General features: G+C 42.3%; 1 long non-coding RNA gene across 1 annotated transcript; it reads right to left on the bottom strand.

Moving 5' to 3' along the window:
• Positions 1-2,400: 2,400 nt before the first annotated feature.
• Positions 2,401-6,220, bottom strand: LOC119284959. Its single transcript, XR_005139299.1, has 4 exons — positions 5,707-6,220; positions 4,445-5,272; positions 4,231-4,344; positions 2,401-3,016 (listed from the first exon to the last, which is right to left on the bottom strand). It is a non-coding gene; the product is annotated as an uncharacterized LOC119284959 (long non-coding RNA).
• Between the last annotated feature and the right edge of the window lie 324 nt (positions 6,221-6,544).

Genomic DNA, 6,544 nt, shown 5'->3' with positions numbered 1-6,544 from the left:
ACAATGCATATTTTAAAATCATTGTTGGCACAAAATCGTATTTCCTGGACACTGTTGTGCTTACCATCAGATGTCTTTCTGGAATTCTTCAAAATCTCCAGTTTGGCCCTGACGGCTGTTAGGTTGGTCCGACACCCTTCAAGCTCCTTGGACAATGTGTTATTATTCTCCGTGAGTACCTAGCGATATAACAATCCTTCAATCAGTTGGGCCAACTGCTTCAAGTCTTGGGGGCTACGGGCACATGCATTTTCTTTGAGAACAGCTGAATAATTCCGGCAAGGCCGTCTCGAGCGGCCCGGATATAGGCATTCATCGAATTTAGTGCGGTGAATTCTTGTTCAGACAAGGCCGGCGTACACATGGCTTCCTTCAAGCGACGGTGATTCATCACTCTCTCCACTTCGGAATTTGTGACACGTCATCTAAATCTTCTTGAGGAGGTGGAACGGGCGCGGCATTTGCTCGCATCCTAATTGGCGAGTTCGGCACCGGATTAGTGGGCATTTGGCTAATTGGGCGCTTTCCCACCGTTTGCCGTGGACTCCTCCTAAAAGAAGGTGAAACCCTTAAACAATCCAGACTCATGCCTAGGCATGCATTAAGTACAAATACCTCTTGGAAGACTGTGAAGCATTCGCAGTACTCCCGGCTCCTTTTCGTTTTGAACGACGGCCTTGTGCGAGGGTCGTCCTCGAAGAGTTGCGGTCCTTGGAACGCCGATCCTCATGAAATCCGGATTAGTACTACAGGAAATGATACAAATGAGGATCTCTTCTTAGGAAGCCTCTGGATACTCACAATGCAGAATGGGTAAAGGCGGGGGTAGTCGGCGATAATGGCCACTTCTGAATAATCAAGGCTCACCTGATAGAATACCCCATCGTGAAATTATATATATATATATATATATACATTCATCTGGGCTATTCTGTTATGCATAACAGAATATTATTCTGTTACCCTATTTGAACTGATGATTTCAAGCGATCGTACTGATGATTTTCATCTTGTGGAACTAATTGTCTTTTGTCGGAATGGGGCGTGTAATATATCGTTGAGAATCTCTTGACATCTACATTACAAATACATAGAATGTTTTTTGCAAAATCATTATGATTTAAGAGCAGTTTCGAAAAACCTGTTTTTTCAAAACCGAAAACACGTCGTATTTTGGACTTAATTTTCAAACGGTTTGTCAGAATTGAGCAAATAAGATGGCGTTGTAAAGCTGGTGAAAATCCGCATCTTCCATATATCTATTATTTTTTCTAATTCTATACGATTTAAAAGTAATTTGGAAAATGGTGAAATTCTGGGCGAAACATATTTTCGCGGTTTTTTGCAAACGGTTTGTCAGATTGATGCAAATGATACGGCGTTGGAAAGCTATGGAAAATGCGCAACTTTTTAGTATAGAAATGTTTTTCTAATTCCTTAAATTTAAAAACGAATTCGAATATGATCAAATTTGATTTTGAACGTGATTTTTTTAAAGTTTGTCAAAATGGAGCAAATAATATACCGTTGGATAGCTATCGAAAATGCAAAACTTACTCATGTTGAACGTTTTCTCTACTTCACAACCGTTTAAGAGTAATTTTGAATAAGGTGAAAACCATCATGTTGTTTTTCCTGTCTAAAAAATAGAGTACTTGTACTGATGTATGTATGTGTTTGTACTGGGGTATTTTTGACAGTAGTTTTGAATGGTTCCAAAAAAGAGTACTTGAACGGATGTCCGCATGGATTTGTACTGAGCATGTTTTTACATACTAGACTTACTCTGTTTTTTCTCTATGGTTTTCCTCGTAACTTTTCAACGGTTCAAAGTGTTATCGTCCCCAAGCTTACATGGTTTATATCATTGAACCGAATGACCATTTTTTAAAGAAAATGTTTGTGTGTTTTTTTAACTAACATTTTTTCAACAATGCTCTGGACTTCTCTCATTTTACGACTTGAACTTTTACCATTTGAATTTCAGTGGGGTTTCTTTTTTTGAGCTTTTTTCTCAAACTTATCTAGGATGTCGTGTTGAACTTACAACTTTTTAAATTGTGAACTTGTTGTGTTTTTACAATTCCAAAGCTAGCAAAAAAATTCTAAGTTACTGGCTCATTTGAGGATATCAGAGATAAAAATTGCCATCACCAAAATCAAGCATTAATCCGATCAAAAGAGATGAAATACATTGACTTAAATTCCAAAAGGAATACATGTTCTACGGCCGACGTAAAGACATGTAGAAGAATATTTATTAGCAAAATGAACTATAGACAGACGGGATTAGTAGCAAAATGAACTACCAGTACTGTAGATATTAGCAAATTTGAACTTCTAGTAATTCATTCCATTGGCGACACGAGTTTTTGAAGTCTTTGTCTGCACAAACTTTGAACATCAACAACATTTGCACCACGACACATCAAAGCAGTAACTCTACCATTTTTTGTACATACAAGCATACAAAAAATCACAGGAGGAACACAATATACCCCCATACGTCGTTGGACTGATGCTCTAGGAATTTTAGAACCTTACAAAATTGTGTCCGACGAATCTCGATGTGTGAACCTTCCAAAATCGAATCCCAAAATGTAGTGTACACACACTGTTTCCTATGCACCAAACGACCATATAAAATATGAACCAGTAATGTTCATCAGCAACATTTTGCATCATATGGAAATTGAAGCAGCAGTAAAAATGAACAACAGAAGTGAGAGAGCTCATAGGAGAAGAGTGCAAGCCTAGCGATGAGGAAAGTTGAACCCGACAGCCATGGACTGCTACTCATGACGAACTCGACCACCCTAATGCCATGGAGTTGGACTGAGGACGACACACGTGCGACATTGACGGTGGAGGGTTGCGGCGGTGCCGGCATGCTGGAACGAGGAGGCGACACACTAGAAGGAGGCGGTTCTGCCACACGATTCGGCCTTGTCCTAGCTTCATCTTGTCTAACTTCACAACAAATCACTTGTAGGCATGAACACAAACACCTATAGGACTGCACGAACCACACAAAAATAAGTTAGTTGTAAACTCGTGAGGCAGCCAGAATCAACTCGGATGCAATGTTTCAAGAAGCCTCGCTCCCACAATTTTTCTCCTCTACTTGCTCTCTCTTCACCATCCCTTTTATTCTCTTTCTTATTTATCAAATCCAAACGTATTAGCAACAACATCTTGGCTCCAAGAAGAAAAATGCAGAGGATGGGGGCAGCAGCGTGCAACTAGCGGCATGCTCACCATTTTTTTGTAGGGATGCATGTACATGTTGCAGCCGAAGAAATACCAAGGAGCTTTTCTGAAAACAAACTATGTTGAACTGCCACAAATCTATTTTTGCTAGCAAAACTTGAACCGAAAAAGCCTACAAAGGCGTACACATATATAGCAATTCCTATGAAACACATTTGATTTTTTTTGCTTTTGATAAGATGAAGTGAAAAATCCTACGAAGGTGAACTAAAATTTTCTGACATACTGTACCACAACTTGAGCTTCGTGTTCCGGCCACGATCCCACAAACGATGATTCTTAGTTTATCTAGTAACTCATCATTAGTCAGCAAGAGGCTCACAAATTGTACTGTTTTTATAGATGACATTTCTTTGAATTCCCATGGTAGTAATCCATGTTGTCTGTTTTTTAACCAGAAAACTGAGCAAGATTGCTTGGTGAAGGCAACATTTTTTCATATAGTAAGACATATGAAAGATAATATATAAGGGCCATTGGAGAAAGAATTAGCAAAATTGAAACAAAAATATATGTTACCAGAACTGAAAGCAATGGTTTTTCAAACTTTTAGTTGAGAGCATGGTGCTCTAATCCAATTGCATATATATAAAACTCCACAAGCGACTTGAACTGATGCATAACAGTATGAGTGCAGAATTCTTGTAAGCATAAGAAAATACATAGAGTGCACATATAATTTTTCAAGATTTCCTTGATGTTCTGCACATTAAAGTTGATGTACTGAAAAGAACGCAAAATTTGAACTGAAAAGCAAGCAAAAGTTGAACTCTTATATAGTTCAAGGACAAAAGAACCTCCACACCCAAATAACTGATTTCCTATTTTTTAACTTTAAAAGTTTTAATTTTAGAACCACCTCAATAGGTGTGTACATGAACTTTTCATGACATAGTGTGTGGTTGATTTTTTGCTCAGAACATAAAATAAAAACACATGCCCAACGCACTGTACACCCACCTAACACACAAAAATCAGTGCTCAAGCATTGATGCTTCAGGATCAAGAATTGGTGCAAACTTCAGAGACAAAAAATCATGCGATGAAACTTCAGGATCAACAATTGTTCACCTCCTACATAACAAAATTCGTGAGATAAAGAACAAATGTGCAAAAGTAGATCAAAATTAACCGGAAAGAGTTCTGGGCGGTGACCACGGTTGTAGTAGGATACCTCGTTGGCGACCATGCGAGAATGGGGGATGGGGCATGGCCTGCAGCAGCAGGAGGCGGCGACCTGCAGAAGGAAGAGGATGCGATCTGACGGCGAAAGAGGCTGCGACCTGACGGCGGAAGAGGCCGCGACCTGATGGCGGTGGTCAGGAGGCAGGCATGATGGTCGCCTGGACATTTTTTTCACTAGGTTTGTTTTCGGTATTAAAAACTCTTTTCTACATTACAACAAACACCTAAAGATGCTCCAAACAAACTTCTAAACTTGCATACAACCCTCTTTGAACTTGCGATATGAAACTTTTTGCACCTACACAATTCGGCAGTGGCAGCAAGAAGCAACCAGAAGCATACAATTGTTTTACAATACTCAAAAGCGCACAAAGATCACATCCGCAACACAGTGGTGGGCTGATATCCATGGTTGCTTGATTGTTTCGTGGATGGATTTTAGTACTCCCGTATACTAGTATATGTGAAGCAACAAGAATGATTGGCCTTCTTTATATAAAATCAAAATGGACAATACTGAATCTTGCACTTACCAGTAGAATTTGCAGGATTCAACTTGTTGTGGAGTTAGAGGGGAAATCCACACATGGCAGCACGATTTAGTTGAAAATAGAGGAGAGCAGAACACATCGGTAGAATATACTCCAAAACCCACACACGAGCGAGACCGGGGTGCTCCTCGTCGAGCGCTGGCCGAGCGAAAGACGCAAAGTTGAACGGCCTCCCACCTCCGGCCGCCGCATGCCTCCCACCCCCAGCCGTGACGCATAATGACATGTTCAACTTAGTTCAACAAGAAGAAAATCCATTTATACTCCTGTATACACCCAACAAGCATCAAATTCTCTATACCCAAACTACCATTTATTGATATACTTGAACTTGTTTGTTGTTAATGTACATAGACTTTGTAATTAAACATCAAAACTAAGAGAGATAGCAGTCGTTGAACTGAAACAAAATTAGGAATTGAATTGGACTAAATCAAGAAATTGAACCGAGTGTGCCACGAGTTAGTCAATGTGGAAGATCATTCCATTTTTCTATCTCTCTCTCACACTCACATCACCCTGCTGCAGCAACAAACAGCAGGAGCGCACCAGCGCAAGCAGAATGAGCTTCATGCAACTTTTGACTTATTTTTTTGACCGAACTGAGCTTGAATTTTTCACTCAACTTAAACATTGCAGAAATTACTTCAACTTTTTGTACTGAACTAACCTAAACTTTGTGCAGGGATCCACATTTTACCTGAACTTTTTTACATGGCTTTGCACGACTAGCCGGTGGTGAAAGCGGGGCGAGTAGAGGCACAAGAGGACCTACTGGATGTTGTCGCCATTGACATCGTACTCTGGGAGGAGGAGGATGATGGGAGCAAGCCTCTATGGGCGCAATCGCTCATGACACATCGGGAGTGCGGCCGCCGATGGCAAGGACCGGCCATCCCTCGGTGATCGACCACCGTGCTAGCCTCAGTATAGAGTTGGTGTGTGTGGCAGCAGTGGGATAGTTGTGCGCGAAGACCGGCGACGCTCGGAGGCAGGGGCTAGGCCGCACCGCACTGGGGGAGGGAGGTCGTGGTGGTGGTGCGCTGGGCCAGGGGGCCTGCGGCGGCGCACTGGGAAAGGGAGGTCGTTGTGGTGGCGTGCTGGGGCAGGGGGCGGCGGCGCACCTGGCAGGTTTACGGCAGCGGCGCGTTGGAGTAGGGGCCGGCGGTGGCGCGTTGGAGTAGGGGGCGGTAGAGGCGCGCTGGGGAAGGGGGCCGGTTGCGGCGCACTGGGAAGGGGCCGGCGGAGGGGGCCGGCGGAGGCGCGCTAGAGTAGGTGGTCATGGCGATGGTGGGGGATCGGGTTGGGGAGATGGACACATTTTTCCTGTTAGTTTCAGATTAGTCGGATCGCTCTTATATAGAGCTGAGCGTAAGCGTAACAGAATAATATTCTGTTACGGGTAACAGAATAGCCCAGCTCTATATATAGAGTAGCACTATTTTGATCCCAGGATCAGAATAGTTATTCGGATCACGGTCTGCCCTATATACGCACGATTGGATGTTCCCGAACTCCCGAGAAAACAAAAGAAATGA

The sequence above is a fragment of the Triticum dicoccoides genome, chromosome 4A, assembly GCF_002162155.2.
Source record: "Triticum dicoccoides isolate Atlit2015 ecotype Zavitan chromosome 4A, WEW_v2.0, whole genome shotgun sequence".
In the NCBI taxonomy this organism is placed as follows: Eukaryota; Viridiplantae; Streptophyta; class Magnoliopsida; order Poales; family Poaceae; genus Triticum; species Triticum dicoccoides.
The sequence above is the reverse complement of the archived record's forward strand: the minus strand, read 5'-3'. Positions and strand labels throughout refer to the sequence as shown.